This window comes from Hemibagrus wyckioides, linkage group LG03 (assembly GCF_019097595.1).
Source record: "Hemibagrus wyckioides isolate EC202008001 linkage group LG03, SWU_Hwy_1.0, whole genome shotgun sequence".
Lineage (NCBI taxonomy): Eukaryota > Metazoa > Chordata > Actinopteri > Siluriformes > Bagridae > Hemibagrus > Hemibagrus wyckioides.
In genome coordinates this window covers 26468449-26485699 of record NC_080712.1, presented here as the reverse complement: position 1 = coordinate 26485699, position 17251 = coordinate 26468449, and the positions used below count along the sequence as shown (strand labels likewise).

The 17251-nt window shown below is 38.7% G+C and overlaps 1 long non-coding RNA gene across 1 annotated transcript in view; it reads left to right on the top strand.

The window, feature by feature from the left end:
* The window catches only part of LOC131350968 (uncharacterized), a 46506-nt gene that overhangs the window by 873 nt on the left and 28382 nt on the right, over positions 1-17251 (top strand). The gene's annotated exons all lie outside the window — the stretch shown is intronic.

Genomic DNA, 17251 nt, shown 5'->3' with positions numbered 1-17251 from the left:
ACTGCGCAGTTCATAACATAATTGTTGTACAATTGAATATATATAATATACCTATATGATAATGAACAGAATTGCCGAGTTAGGTGACTTTTTATTCTCACTGGGCGATGACAAGAGGAACTGTGCGGTGAAGCAGGAGCGCATCTAACTTCCTCTTCCTTCTATTTCAAAAAGATACAACTACAGAGGAAATGCAAATGATGTTGAACTATCCATGAAATCATACTCGCTGCAATAATAATTAGAATAATGGTGCTATTTTTTTTTTTTTAATTGATTCTGGTATTTATTTTATTATTGTTATTGATTGATTGATGATTATTTTTATTATAATTTTTTTTTGTTTCACCAAACGGTTTTATCGGTCAACTCACAGCGTCCTACACGTCTATAGTTAGAGTTCACGTTGATTTTTAAGTCATGCATGCGTGCAGTAAGCGGGGATCCGCTGCGTGGTTACTGTGTTGAGTCACGTAGTCTAATTTCTTTGCGTCACCAAGCCGACAGCTAGGGGGCGTGTCGGGGAGGGGCAGTGTCTGGTGGGTGTGTTTCGGAAGCACGCGCGCCTCTGTATCCGGGTAGAATAGAAGCGCCACACAATTCATGTAACGCAGGAAAAGAGCGGTTATAACGTCATCACAGCAGCGCCACGGCGAAGGGCCCCACGTTTAGTGATACCTCAGACTTTAACAGCCCGTGATTTGAGTCCATTGTCTTTTTAATCACTTGTCTGTCTTTTTTTTTTTTTTTTACTGAAATGTACTTTACCATTTGTTGTTCCTTTTAATGTACAATAGTGTCATGGGACTTCCTCTCATTTCCATTCATGTGGTTTGAGTGGAGTGGCGCGTGCTCTACATTCATGAATCTGTGAATTAGAGGGTAATTTCCAGAGCCACCTCAACCTACTAGATGAGAAATAAGCGTAAATGTCCCATATTGGTCATAGTGAAAGAAGGAACAGGCTTAACAGACAAGAACGTATAGCTTTATCCTATCTATCTATCTATCTATCTATCTATCTATCTATCTATCTATCTATCTATCTATCTATCTATCTATCTATCTATCTAGCTAGCTAGCTAGCTACCTGCCTATCTAGCTATCTATTTAGTGTATCAACACACAGAAGAATGAAACACAGAATGATTAGCCTATACAAAAGAACAAATGTGATCTTTTAAGACGTTTTCATGCTCTGTACTATGCTGACTGGAACTGCAACATATAATAAATAATATATCATAGACATACATAATATCTGTGTAAATAAGCACATACAGTATGGATAATTACCATGCTTTGAGTACTTGAAGATGGGCTGTCTGTCAGTCTGGCAAATCTCGTTTCCAGTAAATTCTCTCAGTGGCTTCCTCAGAAGAGGAAACAGTGACACAAAGTTACATGTGTGAAAGGGGTTTCTGTCTATTGTTATCTTTTGTATGGTTTTGAAATTACTAGGCTTCAGTGGAGCACTCTGGCCAGCTGGTATGTGCTGGTAGATAGATTTTTTCATCACCATATACAAGTTATTTCACAAAGGTAATAGAGTTAAAACATTTCTAACAGTTCTAAACATCAGTTTAGTCGGGTTGTAATTAGGGAAGCATGAAAATACAGACTGTTAGAATTACAGCCTGTGTCTGTACTTAGATTTTAACTATACATTTCAACAGGAATGTAATGTCATAATTTAACCAGGTACAGAGTACACGCTTGCCTCTTTGCTTCATTTTAAAATATGCAAGTAAAATACTTGAAGAAGTGATCGTATGTTTTATACGGAGAGTAGGGCTTAGGCTTATGTTTTGCTGACACCTGGTGGACATTTAGGGAACTGCAGGGACAGCATTTTTAGTATCAAATACCGCGGTTCTTTAATTGGGGTCTGGGATGACTATTAAGATTATATTTAACTGTTTTCAGCCATACTTTTAAATGAAACCTTAGTGAATAGACCAGATTACTTTAATTCAATCAGGGTTAGATTATGGCCAGGCATTCCAGTGTCTCCCTTTGATGAATTTGATGTTTTCATGATCTAAACTTATAAACAATATCAGCTTAACTCTAAAATCAGTTTTGATTGAACCAGAAAAAATAGATGTTTTAGCCATATTGTATATTAGAAAATGCAGTGTTACTGGGGAAAAAACAGCTGTGGCTCCAATAAAAAATATGATTCTTACCTGTGCTTATTTGACAAAAAACATATTAGATTAGATTAGATTCAACTTTATTGTCACTGCACATGTGGGTACAAGGCAACGAAATACAGTTAGCATCTAACCAGAAGTGCATTTCGCAGTGCAAATAATTAGCATATATAATAAGTATATAACAATAAACAATTTGCATATATAAACAATATACAAAAATATATAAATATCGATCCTGATATAAAAAGGGGGTCCCTGCATGCAGAATGTTTGCGAACCACAGGTTTAATGAAGAGCTTATTACTCTATTGTGAAAACTGGGTGCTTTGGGCCTAATTAAAATGATATCTGAAAGACTAAGTTGGTTTGTGGTTCACAGCCCTTTTGTTATTGCAGTCAATATACAACAAATAAAACTTTAATTAAATTTGATCTGGCATTTGCACACATTGGTGGTTCTATGCACACTGATGACAGTTGTTTACTAATTAATGACTTAATTAGTATGGTGAGATGTAAAACACGTCAGAGTTCAATATGAAGTAAAAGTGAAAAAAGTGTTGACTGTGTGCTTTTTTAATACATCTATGTACGTATGTGAAACCATTTCAGAGGATCTCTTTGCGCCATGTGGGTGTTAGAAATGCAAAGACTAATTGCCAATTGTACTGTGTACAAACTTTCTAATGACCTCATGATTAACTTCACTTACTTTTAGTTTGAGTAGTACATCCACTTGGTGTAGTGCAGTGCACTATTAACAACTGTGGTGTTTTATTCATGAACAAATCAGTGTTACTGAACAAAAGTGAAGTGCCACGCTGACTGCTTTGGCAGCTTTCTGACTGCATTAGAGTGCAGGAAAATATTAAATGAACACACCTCTTACTTTGAGACTTAATGAGAGTGGTAGACCTAAGCACACTGTAGTTCATGAACAAAGTTTTGTTAACTAATTGTCTGTACCGATTATCCGATCTGTCTGGGTCATGGGGAGCCTGTGCCTATCTCAGGCGTCATTGGGCCTCAAGGCAGGATACACCCTGGACTGAGTGCCAACCCATCGCAGGGCACACACACTACAGGCAATTTAGAGACTCCAGTCAACCTAGAAGCATGTCTTTGGACTGTGGGAGGAAACCCGCCAAGCACGGGGAGAACATGCAAACTCCACACACACACACACACACACACACACACACACACAGTGACTGGGAATGAGACTCAAACTCAGGACGCTGGAGGTGTGAGGCGAACGTGCTAACCACTAAGCCACTGTGCCACCTGTTAACTAATTGAACAAACTAAATTGAATGGATGAGGAAGAGTGCATTTGAAAAGTGTGTAGGCACGGCTATGTGTTGTTTATATCATAATCCACTACACACAAATGTGTTGTTTGAAGCATAAACCTCAATACATAAATGTGTAAAGATGATTAATGGCTATTTTTTAATTATTATAGATAGATAGATAGATAGATAGATAGATAGATAGATAGATAGATAGATAGATAGATAGATAGATAGATAGATAGATAGATAGATAGATGTCCAATTTTCTTTCTCTAATTTCATCCTCATATCAAGACCAGTCCATCTAAACTAACCTGCACTGACTGAAATGTCTTTCTATGTTTACAGCATTTGGCAGATGCCTTTATCCAGAGCAACTTACAGTTTATCTCTTTTTATACAACTGAGCAACTGAGGGTTAAGGGTCTTGCCCAAGGACCCAGCAGTGGCAGCTTTGTGGACCTGGGATTCAAACTCTAATTCTTCCAAACAGTAGTCCAGCAGTCCTGGACATAAATCATAATACTAAAACTTGTCTCTGGAAAACTCACCGTTTTTAAATTAACGTACTGAATGAATGAAACTATGACTTTGACTCATAATATCTAAAAAGATACTCACTGGCGCCACCTAGGTGGTGGCACCTAGTGGTCACCTAGTGGTGTCAATTTGCGGAAAGGTTTACGGAACGAATCTTTTTGGTAAACACTTGTATGTTGTATTAAAATTACCACTGCTAATTAATGCCAGGGCAATGTACTAAAACCGCTGGAAATATAGTGTAGAGCATTGGACACTGTATTTTTATTTATAACTGTATTTAAAGAGGTTTGCTGGCTGCGGCAGGGGCTGAGCCACCAGATGGTGCTGCGGTCTAAATTTTGATGAAGGTCTGCTCCAACGAGCAAAAGTTGCTCTATATTGTGGACCCAAATTAGAGGCAAACCAGTTTATATCTGTCATTTTGGATTTTAAATGGTCCTGTTCTTGGTGAAATTTCATTACTGGGGTTAAAAAGACGTATAGTGTAGGTGTTTTTGATGTTTTAATGATTGTTTTATTCTTATTTTTGCTGTGGCAGCATATATACTGGTTTGTTTTAAGATTAAAGTTTTAGAAGCCTAGGTTGCTGAACTGTGGTTTAGCTGAGTGGTGTTGGCATACACCGACCAGACATAACATTATGACCACCTGTCATAATGCTTTTGCTGCCAGAACAGCCCTGACCCGTCAAGGTTTGGACTCCACTAGATCCTTGAAGGTGTGCTTTGGCATCTGGCACCTAGATGTTAGCAGCAAGTCCTTTAAAACTTGTTTGTCCAGAACATCCCTCAGATGCTCGATTGGATTGAGATCTGGGGAATTTGGAGTCAACACCTCAAACTTCTTGTGCTCATCAAATCATTCCTGAACCATTTTTGCCTTGTGGCACTTCACATTATCCTGCTGAAAGAGGCCACAGCCATCAGGGAATATCGTTTCCAGGAAAGGGTGTACATGGTCTGCAACAGTGCTTAGGTAGGTGGCAAAGTAACATCCACATGGATGGCAGGACCCAAGGTTTCCCAGCAGAACAACAGCTTGCCTTCTTCCCATAGTTCATGCATGCATCAGTGAGCCTTGGCCGTCCATGACCCTGTCACCAGTTCACCACTGTTCCTTCCTTGGACCACTTTTGATAGATACTGACCACTGCAGACCGGGAACACCCCACAAGAGCTGGAGATTTGGAGATGCTCTGATCCAGTTGTCTAGCCATCACAATTTGGCCCTTGTCAAACTTGCTCCTTACGCTTGCCCATTTTTCCTGCTTCTAACACATCAACTTTGAGGACAAAATGTTCACTTGCTGTCTAATATATCCCACCCACTAACAGGTGCCATGATGAGCAAACAATCAGTGTTATTCACTTCACCTCTCACTGCTCAGAATGCTATGCCTGATCGGTGTATAAGTTATTAGGTTGTGGATGTTGCCTCAGAAATTACTAATTTCCAAGTTGAAGATTAGTTCTTACAAGTCATGAAGTAAACAACGAAAGTAAAAAAGTCTCACTACTAATTAAGATCATTTTTTCCTTTTGTACCTGCGCTCTGTTGTGGGCATGAGAGATGACAAATTTGTTAACACCTGTAATGAGATGAAGTGGAATATTGTTTTTCAGAGAAATGATAATACAGTAAGTTAGCTTCATACTGCAGGAAATTGCGTGTGACTTCCAGCATGTTTGTGTTGTTCATGTGTAAATGTAGACACTGTTATCTAGTGGGTTAAAGTTAGATGTTATTGCGGTGTCTGTATAATTGTCTCCACAAGGTGGCATCATAAACGATACAAACCGAGGCTGAATATGGCTTTATAGATGTAGCATTTGTGATTTTAATCATTTATATACAATTAAAATGGCTCATGATATATCGAAGCATAATGAAATATATTAATGATAAGAAGAAAGGTAAATTTGTTAGTGGAATACGTAAAATAAGCAACTTTGACACTTTATAAGATCAAATCCAAGTCTTTAGACTACAGCAGAGAATTCCTGACTGCAGATTTACCAGATCACTACAAATATTGTGATACGCTAATATAGTGATTATACATGTATATGTATGTCATATTAAAGCAGGTTTTAATGCAGGTTTCTCAAAACATGCTAACATCTATTGCATGACCAGCAGGGAGAATGGATAAAAAATTTGGCTTTGCCTCTTTTGAGATTAAATATATCATTAATCTACTCTCACTATCCACTTTTTTTATTACGAACACCTGCTTACACATGCAGTTATCTAACCAGCCAATCATGTGGCAGCAGCACCATGCAAAACAATCATGCAGATACAGGTCAGCTTCATTTAATGTTCAAATCAAACATCAGAATGAAGAAAAAGTGTGATCTCTTTGACTTTAACCATGGAATGGTTGTTGGTGCCTGATGGGCTGGTTTACTTATCTTAGAAACTGATGATCTCCTGTGATTTTCATATTCCAGACAGTCTTTAGAGTTTACAGAGAAAAAAATACAGTGAGCACTGGTTTAGCGGGTGGAAATACCTTGATAAGAGAGGTTAGCGGAAAATTGCCAAATTGGTTTGAGCTGGAAGGATATAGTAACTCAAATAATCACTCTATGCATCCGTGGTGAGCAGAAAAGCATTTCAGCAGGCACAAAACATCAAACCTTGAAGTTGTTGGATTGCAACAATCCAACAAGAAGGCCACATCAGGTTCCACTCGTCAATGACGAACATGAATCTGAGGGCACAGACTCACCGGAACTGAACAAATGAAGACTGGAAACTGGGTGATTATTTTCCGCCCAAGTTGTTTAGTTCTTTAGTTGTCCAGTTTGTGTGAGTCTGATGTGGTTTTCTGCTGCTGTAGTCCAAAAACCTCAAGGTTTGATGTATTGTGTGTTTTGAGATGCTTTTCTGCTCAAGTTTGCAAAGATTGATTATTTGATTTACTATAGACTTTGTATAATCTCAGACCCAGTCTGCTCATTCTACTCTGATTTCTCTCACAGGACCTTTTTCTTAAAACCATTCTGTGTAAACTCTGCAGACTGTTGTGTGTGAAAATCCCCAGAGATCAGCAGACTATTGAGGAATACACAAGACTCAGAGATCACACGTTTTCCTCATTCTTTTGTTTGATGTTAACATTAACTGTAGCTCTTGACCTGTATCTGCATTGCGCCTGCTGCCACATGATTGGCTGATTAGATATTTGCATTAATGTGCTGGTGTACAGACATTCCTAATAAAGTGGACAGAAAGTGGATTTTTTTTTGCTGTGCAACCACGACAAATAAAAAAGCTATTGACTGAAGAAACCTGTAAAAAGATGAGTTAATGTGGCTTTCTTAAGCACCGGGATCTAATTCTGAATGTACGTCATTACAACAGTGCTGCGTATTTACCGTGTCCAATAATTCTATTGTCTCTCATGCAGACACAAAAGCCATCTCTGAAGCTGCTTGGTCATTCTAACTGAATAGCCTGCGGCAAATTTACTCATCGATGTGCCAAATGAGGATGACACTTCCCTGTGACCTCTATGTGAGAAAAGTATTAGTCATTGTAGTGGCATTTAATGAATATTGATAGTCTTTGGAGGTGCTCTCTGTAGCAGAGAGAGACTTTGTGTGTTTAGTGCTGAGTGGAATTCATGATGAGCCCCTCTAGGGTTTCCCCCTCCCCAGAGGATGCATGTAATGGGAGAATATTGATCAGTGTTTTTGTGTGTGTTGTTCCTCCAAGGAGACCGATCCACTGAGAAAACACCTGCACTTGTTTCTCACAGGCTTTAGTAGAAGAAGGAGGAGTAAGATACCCTGCTGTGTGTGTTTGTGTGTGCGTGTGTGGACTCTCACACTTGCCTGAAATGTGAACTCGCTGTCTTGAGAATAGTTAGTAACGTACGTTTTTGATGTACTCGCGTCATATGGCCGTTATTGTTAAATGGAATTTTCCCTGCAGAAAAATGATTCCATCCACCACGTGGGTGGTTCCACCCACCAAAACTACCACAAGTCACTGGTGGACATATAGAACCATTACTTAATGGTGCCAATGATCTCTTCTTTTTTTTTTTTTTTTTTTTTACATACGGCCACTGCTATTGGAGTGTATATATATATATATATATATATATATATATATTACTTCAAGCTAAAGTGTCCTTAAAGCCCCAAATGTGTGGAGAATTTGAAAACTCCTGCGAATGATGGATCTGAGGAATGATGGATCTCCAAAAAATATATACATATATATTCAATATATATATGAAATATATTCACATTACATGACGATGAAATTAGACCTGTGTTGTTCATGCAGGGGCACAATGACTGGATTAATGATGTTATTCAGGTAGTATTGGCTTGTCACTGTACCATTCACAAGATGTAGGGCAGTTCTGTATTGAGTAGAGACACCTGCCCAGACTGTAAAACCACCACAACAGTGGCTGATGCATAGCGCTCTCCTTGACGTCTCCAACATCGTTGGCGGCCATCATTTCTGCTCAATGTGAATCGACTTTCATCAGAGAACAGCACTGAGGCCCACTGGTCCCTCGTCCAGTGTAAATACTCCCTGGCCCGACGGCTGTGCCTGGTGCTGTGGTCAGGTACCTTTGCAGACCCCTGCGTCTAGCACGCAGACCACGCTGATGTAAATGGTTTTGAATGGTCTGACGTGACACTTGGGTGCCTCTCACCTCCCTTAAATGTGCCTGGAGTTGAGTGGCATTCATCAATCGGTTCTGCAGGGCACTGTTCACAATGAAGTGGTCATCAACGTGGGATGTGGCCAAAGGACGTCCACTTCTATGCCTTTCTGTGACTCTTCCAGTCTCTCTGTATCTCTGTTGCAACCTGCTGATGACACTCTGTGACACTCTAAGCTCAGTGGCCACTTCCCTCTGAGAACATCCTGTTTGAAGCCTAACAATGGCGAGGTACTGTTGCTCAATTGTTAGGTGTCGTCTTGGTCTCATGATGTCAAAATGTGAACAGCATGATGAAGAGGACTGTTTAAATACCAATTCTAATTGAACCAGAACATTTATTGGTCAATTCATGGATCAAACACCAGTTGTGAATTTTGCCGTTAAGCACCTTGTTAGAGAACAGCAAGTTATGCAAAAAGTCTAAAATCAATCTATCTATCTATCTATCTATCTATCTATCTATCTATCTATCTATCTATCTATCTATCTATCTACCTACCTACCGACCTACCTACCTACCTACCTACCTACCTACCTAAAAAAGTCATGGTCCACCATTTTAGTTTCCTCATTTATCCTCTACCACAGCCGTAATCTGCACTCACGCTGCATTTTCCCTCACATTCAAATTCATACACACCTTCTTAATAATGCTGCTACAAAAATTGCTGCTATCTGTATCTAACAGTTGTATCTATCTAACTTACACTCTGTAGAACAGCACTACTGTATTACAGTGTAGTGTGAACTGTGTGTTCACACTTAGTCTGTAGTTCCTTGTTGTCGTATGTAGCTTTATATCTTTATGTAGCACTAAGGTTCTGGAGAGACGTTGGTTCATTTCACTATGTATTGGTTGAAATGACAATAAAAACCTTGACTTGACTAATACACTTGTGCATGTAGTGAGGCAGTAGGCTGTAGAGTTTGCCTGTACTTCTCTTCTGTGCGGACGTGCGAGTAGAAGATGGGGAAGTGCACGGTCATCTCATGCTAAAGATAATGTAAATCCATCCATCCATCTGACTTTTTTTTTTTTTTTTTTTGAGTATTTTTTTCGTTCTACTCAATACAGGAAGTTCACTGTGAACGCCTTAGGCTGTGTCATTGGAGTTTTATCAACATGGCCTTTACTGTGAGCTATCTCGCTCACTCTCTTCTCTTTTTTTCTCCCTCTCTCTCCCCCTCTGTGTGTGTGTGGTGAGTGATAAGACTGATTATCTGTCACTGATGAAATTTCAGATGAAACAGTTTCAGCATCTGATATTAGACCATTTTACAAAGGAACACTAAAGCCATTAGCAAGCAGATTTTATTTAAAGAGTAACTCATCTATATAGTATTTATAGTTTCTTTTATTATATTATTGTATAGTTACATTCTGTTATTTCTAGTTATTTGTCTTTATTATAAATGCAAGTATTATGTGGATCTTTGATTTACTGATTCTCAGATCTTGTACTAAAGTGGTTTAGCTGTATCCTGTCCTAAATCTGCAACACAGTAGAAATTATTGGGTTCTTTATTACGCATGAGTAAATCTTAATTGACAGTCAGACTGAAGCAGACTTATATATTAATCCTCTTTTCATTATTCTGTCAGTTAAACTGAATGTAGGTCAGAATTAATCCCTAATGACACAACCCTGTATTGGATTGGAATCCCAGGGTGTGTTAACATCTCGTGCAGTCGGGAAAGGCTCCAGATCCACCGTGACCCTGAACAGCAGTTACTGAAATGAGTGAGTGTGTGAGTGACCGAGTAAGAGTGTGTGTGTGTGTGTGTGTGTGTGTGTGTAAGTAAGAGTGTGTGTGTGAGTGAGTGAGTAAGAGTGTGTGAGAGAGTGTATGAGAGTGTGAGTATGAGAGTGTGTGAGTGAGAGTAAGAGAGACAATGTATAAGTGAGTGTTTCTGTGTGAGTGTGTGTTACTGTAAGTTTTACTGTAGTCCACTCTTGTATGCTGTCCAGAATTGCCAAGACACATTTTCCAAAACTAAAGAAACAAGTAGACATGAATGCAAACTCTCACCAGACGAAAAAGTAATGCAAAGTAATTACATTTAAAACAAAACACAAGTTCCACATGTTTCTTGAATTATAAAGGTCATGTGAAAAATACTGTGGTCATACAGTCATGGGAATTGACGTCACCTTGAGCAATTATCAGAACTTCCGTTTAAGGACACACAGCAACAGCAGTACTGCAGCTTCTATCAAAATAACATGAGCACATGAATACCATGCGGTGTCAGTAAAATGAGTCTCAGGTCACGAATACAATGCCTTTAAACATGTTTGTAATTTTCTGTGCAAGGCAGAGCTTAAGGACCAGGAGTCGAGAGACAGCAGGCACTTCACACATCTGAACCGATACTTCAGATGTATAGGGAGAGATATTATACCATTTTGATAACATATTGTACTGCAGAATGTGATATCTCATGTAATTCTACTGCTTTATACTTCAGGTTTCTCACAAAAGGGATTCAGGTTTAGGCTCCCTTGCTGTAAAAATGTGAAACAAGTCTGACTAATTCCGGAGCACTCGGTTTAGGACCAGCAGCGGTGAACTGACTGTAACAGAGATGTGACTAACAGACTGAAAGAGACTCCCTGACATTCTCACAGTAATAATCAGACATACTGACGCTGGTTTTGAAATTAACTTCACTTTCAGGCATATCAGATCCATCCTGCCGTACTGTATATGACCCAAGACCCAATTCAGCGAAGACTGTATGTGAGCGGGTTGAATAATAAGTTTCACAAAACCACAGGATTAGAAAGTCTTTAAAGGTATTAGTAATGGCCTTTTTGGAAATAATTTCTTACTGCTACAGAAAAACTCGGAAGATATGTAGATCTCGATAAGACAATAGACTAGCAAAAGTGCGCAACGTAACACCAGAGAAAACCGGTTTTTCTGCAAGAAAACAAGAATTTCTGTCCTGAATGCTTGATTGTGTTTGGATGCACAGACTGTCTGTCATTTGATAGACAGTTTACAGGCCCCCATAGATCCTGTGGGCGGAGCTTCGTGAACATGGATAGAAATCATTCAAATGTTGAACGCACCCCAAGACCTAATCTTGCTTAATGCACCTTTAATAACACAAAATCATCACTGAATTAACAAAGCGGTTAGATGAAAGTGTATTTTGGGAAATCAATCACAAAGCTGATATCAAACTGTATAAATCTACATAACATTTAAAGTCCAAAAACAACAACAACCAGGTGTCATAGTGGAGGTGAATGTTTCTAGAATTGACTCAATGACTCAAATCCCACACTATAAAGTCATATTAAGTAAAAGTCAGATTAGAAGTGTGATCAGTTCTCTCTACTGCAAACAGACAGGATACAGAAAGTGCTGATATGTTCCCAAAAATGTCAACTAGCTCATGTTATCTGCATTGTCTTCGAAAAGCAAGCTGTGTTTAAATCACGGATCAGATCTTTGTCATTATTTGCTCTTCAGCAATAAAAGTGTAAACTGGAAACTTGCACATTAACAGTACTATTTGATGAATAAATGCCTTAGTTATAATAAGTTGTAATATTTACTGACCTAAAACAAAAGGAATCTTTTTTTTCCCCCCTTGTTGGATGATGCCTTCACACTTACCACTACTGGCCACTTTAATAGGAACACCCTTGCTCATTCATACAATTGTTCAATCAGTCCAGCATGCGGCAGCAGCTCAACTGGAGAGCAGAAGATTGTAAAAACGTTGTCTGCTCTTTTTCTAAGTCACAAAACTGTTTTGTAGTGGAACCTTATGTTGTCTTCTGCTTTTGTTAGCCCATTTACCACAATGTTTGGGCTATTCTGAGTGAAAAGAGTGGAATTACCATAGCTTTACTGTCAGCCTGACCATTTTCTTTTGATCTTTCTTGTCAACAAGGCATTTCCATCCAACTTTCGCTCACTGGTTGTCTTTGTATTACGCGCCGTTCTAGACAAAACTCTAGAGACTGGTGTGAACGAAATGCTAAATCCAAATCCCAAATGCCACAACCAAAGTCATTCAACCAAGATCATGATTTTTCCCTCATTATGATGTTTGATGTGAATATTTACCAAAGCTCTTGAGCTACACCTGAATGATTTTATGCATTGCGCTGCTGCCACATGATTGACCGAAAAGATCCTGCATGACTGAGCAAGTGTCTTCCTATTAAAGCAGCCCGTGCGGGGTTTTTATATTCAAATTTTTAATTACATTTTTATTCACCTCAGTTGACACATGGTATGTCATATGATGTAACGTATTCGTAGTGTTCGTAAAACTGAAAGTTAAACTAGGATCGCTGCTGCAGAGTATTCTCAAGGGTATAAGAGCGAAAGAGAGGGCAGAAACTGCACCATGAGTCATTCGGTTCAGCAGGTTTGCCTTTGCAGCTTTAAAATGCCAGTCGTGTTTGAAAGTATGACTTTATTCGCTGTGTTTCTCTCCTGTTAGTTTTGCCTTCCTAGTAACACATTTCTTGGATATTATTTGCATAAAAAACAGGCCCATAGTCATAAACGAACCCGTAGTTAATTCAGTTGAATTTTATTTGTATTGCACTTTTAACAACGGACATTGTCACAAAGCAGCTTTACAGGAATATAAAAATTCAAAATAAAAGTTATACATTTTTTGAAAAAAAATTATGTTTATCCCTAAAGAGCAAGCCAGAGGCAACACTGGCAAGGAAAGTCTCTGAGACGACATGAGGAAGAAGTGAAAACAGATTGTAATAATGTTATGTTGTAATAATCTTAGGTTTTATGCATTCGGTGTGTACATGGTGTGTAAAATTGTAACAATAGACAGTCAAAGCTAGCTAGTTGGATAGCTAGTGAGAAAGTCTCTGGCAAATCTACTCACTAACTCTCTGGTTTGTACTTTTAGAAGGATAGTACAATCTTTTGGACTCACTCACTCTGCAATTTATTAGGAACACAATACTAATACTGGGTAGTGTCTCTTTTTGCCTCAATTCTTCATAGCATGGATTCCACAAGATATTCCTTTGAGATTCTGGTCCATGTTGACATGATTTCTGAGATGCTTTTCTGCTCACCACAACTGTACAGAGTGGTTTACTGAGTTACTGTAACCCTTTCCGTCAGCTTGAACAAGTCTGGCCATTGTCCATTGATCTCTCATCAACAAGATGTTTCTATCTGCAAAACTGCTTGTTTTTTTCTTCATTGCACCATTCTGACAGTGTTGTGCGAGAAAATCACAGGAGATCAGTAGATACAGAAAAATCAAACCAGCCCATCTGGCTCCAGTAATCATCCCCATGGTCAAAATCACAGATCAGATTTTTCCTCATTCTGATGGTTGGTATCTCACGATTGGCCGATTAGAGAATTGCGCAAATGAGTAGGTGTACAGATGTTCCTAATAAAGTGCTTGGTGAGTGTATCTTGAAGATGTTCTTCCTTTCATTTTTGGAAAAATCTCTACCCTAAAATAGTAGAGATTTACAAAAGGAACACAGATTTGACTCACCAAAGAAAAAGAGCGTATATGCTTGTGCCATGGTTGTGTAGGAGGATCTTCTTTTTCCCATGCTTCCACAAACTCCAACTTGAAAAGCTATGCTACGTCATATCCGATGCCTGTGCCTTTTTATGACCTTTCTTCTAAAACAAACAAGCCTTTTTTTCTGTCCTCCAATATTCTAGGAAGCCCAAGATAGGTTCCCAGTTCTCTGGGATGTTGTGTAGGAAGTGTTAAAAGAATTTAACTCAGTCGTTCTCTTTTACAAACACAGTCACATGCCCACACACATCTTGGCCAGGGGTTAGTTTGTGTTCCTTTGGTGTTAGAGGTCCGCACAGGCCTCCCCTGCACTGTTGTGGGAACTTGGCCAGTCATCTCTGGAGTTATGAGAGGCATGTGGGGGAGAGGAAGCCGTGGTTTGGTGTGTCAGCGCCTTGTGTGCGTTCCATTCTGTTAACCTTCCACTCTAGCTTTTTTGACTCATCTGGATCCCTTTGGTCCTTTGAGATGGGTGTGTGTGAATGTGGGGGAGGAAACGAGCTGTTTCTTCTTTGGGAGGTTTGTTCAGTACAGTCTTTATGGCTTCTAGGAGAATGAAGAACAGAATGGTAAGTCAGTACATGATCAATACTTTTTGAATGATCAGTGGAGTGATGAATGAGTCAGTGTGAGGCTTTTGCTGCTGAAAGTATTTTGGAACCTTGTAGTTTGCAGTAGGAGGGCCAAAACAATGCCATATTGCATTGTACGAAAGAGTATGAACCGTATCAGCAGAGCAGTGATATATGCACAGATTACAGGAATTTTGGCACACGATTTCACTATTTCATCATATTTTTTTGCAGCTGTAGGGCATCAATTTATGCCTAGACAATCTGTAATGAGTTGTCTTTTAAGTTAGACTTTTAATAAGTTGCCTATTTAAAAAATATTCTGCACTCAGAGGCATGATGGCACAGTCGTTAGTGTTGCTGAGTCATGGCTCCAGGATCTCTGAGCTTACTCGAGTTTACTGTCTATGCAGAGGTTTGCAAGTTCTTTACATGTCTGGGTTTCTTTCCACTTCCCAAAAAACATGCAGATGGGAACAGTAAAGGGCTACAGTAAATTGCCAATCTGTGAATATCTGTGCTTGATGGTGCCCTGTGATGGACACCCAGTGCCTACCCAGTGCTCCCGGGATAGGCTCTATTACGATCGGTTGCAATGACATGCAGTTATTTAGACAGTCAAAATCCTGCTTCTTTAGATTATTTGTATGCAATCTTTTAATGCAGAGTTTCCACTTTACTTACATGACTAATATTAACTAGGATGTAATAGCAAACAAATGCGTTTTTTTACTGATCGAAAATAAGGAAAATCCCAAAGCATTAATTTTTTTCACAAAAGTTATTGTGTTATTGCTTTTTGCTGAGTGTGTGATGTAAAAGGAAGCCCATCTGACCTCTTGGTTTTCCCAGTGAAGCTCTTGATCTGTCCTCTACTCATTGTGGGAAAAAACGGAGGTCCCGCCTCCAGGCTATCTTTAGTTCAGGATACTAGCTGTATGGGGAGGGCTGTGTGATCTCATGTAAACTCAACATGGCCTCATGATTGCAAATCCATTAGGATTCAGGATGAAGATTAAATATTAGGAGTTGGGTTAACTGCTGGGTGATTCATTTGAACATGAAAGCCAACTAAATCTGTCTCACTCATTTGAATTCTTGTTTATTTTTACGTGAGATTTTGGGGTTTGGTGAACTATGTGCAGTGGCAGACTGGCTATTTCCTTTCAAAGTCACAGTTTCAAATCTGTTTTAGCTGGTTTCATCTATTCCGCTTTGTACAGTCGTCAAACAAACGAAGGGCAACAAAACAGACATTCTAGAGGATCTGAGTAATTATTGTACTCTACACAAATTCTTGTGTATATTTCAGTGACTCGTTGATGTCACTAAGAACAAATACCCCCTTCATGGAGGCAAATACCCCACACTGGTACCGTTTACTGTAAACGAGGAAGGTTTGAGACATTTGTGCAAAACCGCTCGCCCGGGAGCTCACGGTGCACTGAGCAGAGCTGCGTGGGGCTGTGTGTGGGCAGCCATGACACAGATGACTCAGCACCTAGCAGCAAAAAACTCCCTTAATAACTCCTTTAAACTGAGCTAGAATTTAGACTGAAGAATTCTTTAGCTACTTATTTGTTACAAAGGCAACACTCACAGCTATAATAGGGTTAGTTCAGAGTAGAGAATAAATTTTGATCTATTACTATGACACACAGGAGTTAGTGCCAAAAGGTAAGACATTATACATACTTCTACACACAGTACAGTGTCAATTAGAGCAGATCCATGCCAGAAGTATTCTTGATCTGAAAATATTTATTCAAATTTTTTTAGTCATGCTGTACCAGCCTCTTTAGAAATTGACTCGTTTGCTGAAGTGTACATTTTATTCGGGCACCACGTCATTTTCTGAGTATATCTTGACCACCGCGTAGGCGACACGTCATTTATGGAAACCGTGACTGACCACTAAATATTGCTTTTCGTATCTCGCTTTTATATTATGCCTTTTTATATATATTTTTTGAGTATTTAACATTAATCAAAACACTAATTGTTTCCAGCAATTTGGTTTATTATTATTATGATTATTATTATTATTATGATTATGATTATTATTATTATTTTCAGGTTTTGTTTGAATCTAGATCAATTATTAAGTTCGGATTTGCAGAAATGGACAATTCTACAATTCTGTTATAGTTTAAAATAATTGAATATGTAAATACTTTTAACTTCTGTGCAGATTTTTTTTAGTTTTATATGTATCTATATTTTTATGAGGATATGTCATGAATGTAAGGTAAGAAAAAAATATTCTTAGTTTTTATCTAATTTATTTCAATAACACTAGTTTAGTAAATACAATCATCGATAAATTCTATGTCATATAAATGATAATCTAGTGTGGCAAACAAGCTAATAAGCCACGCAGAGTAATTTCACGGAAACAAAAATTTACTCCCTGATTTGATTGTGAGCTGAAATTTCTGGTA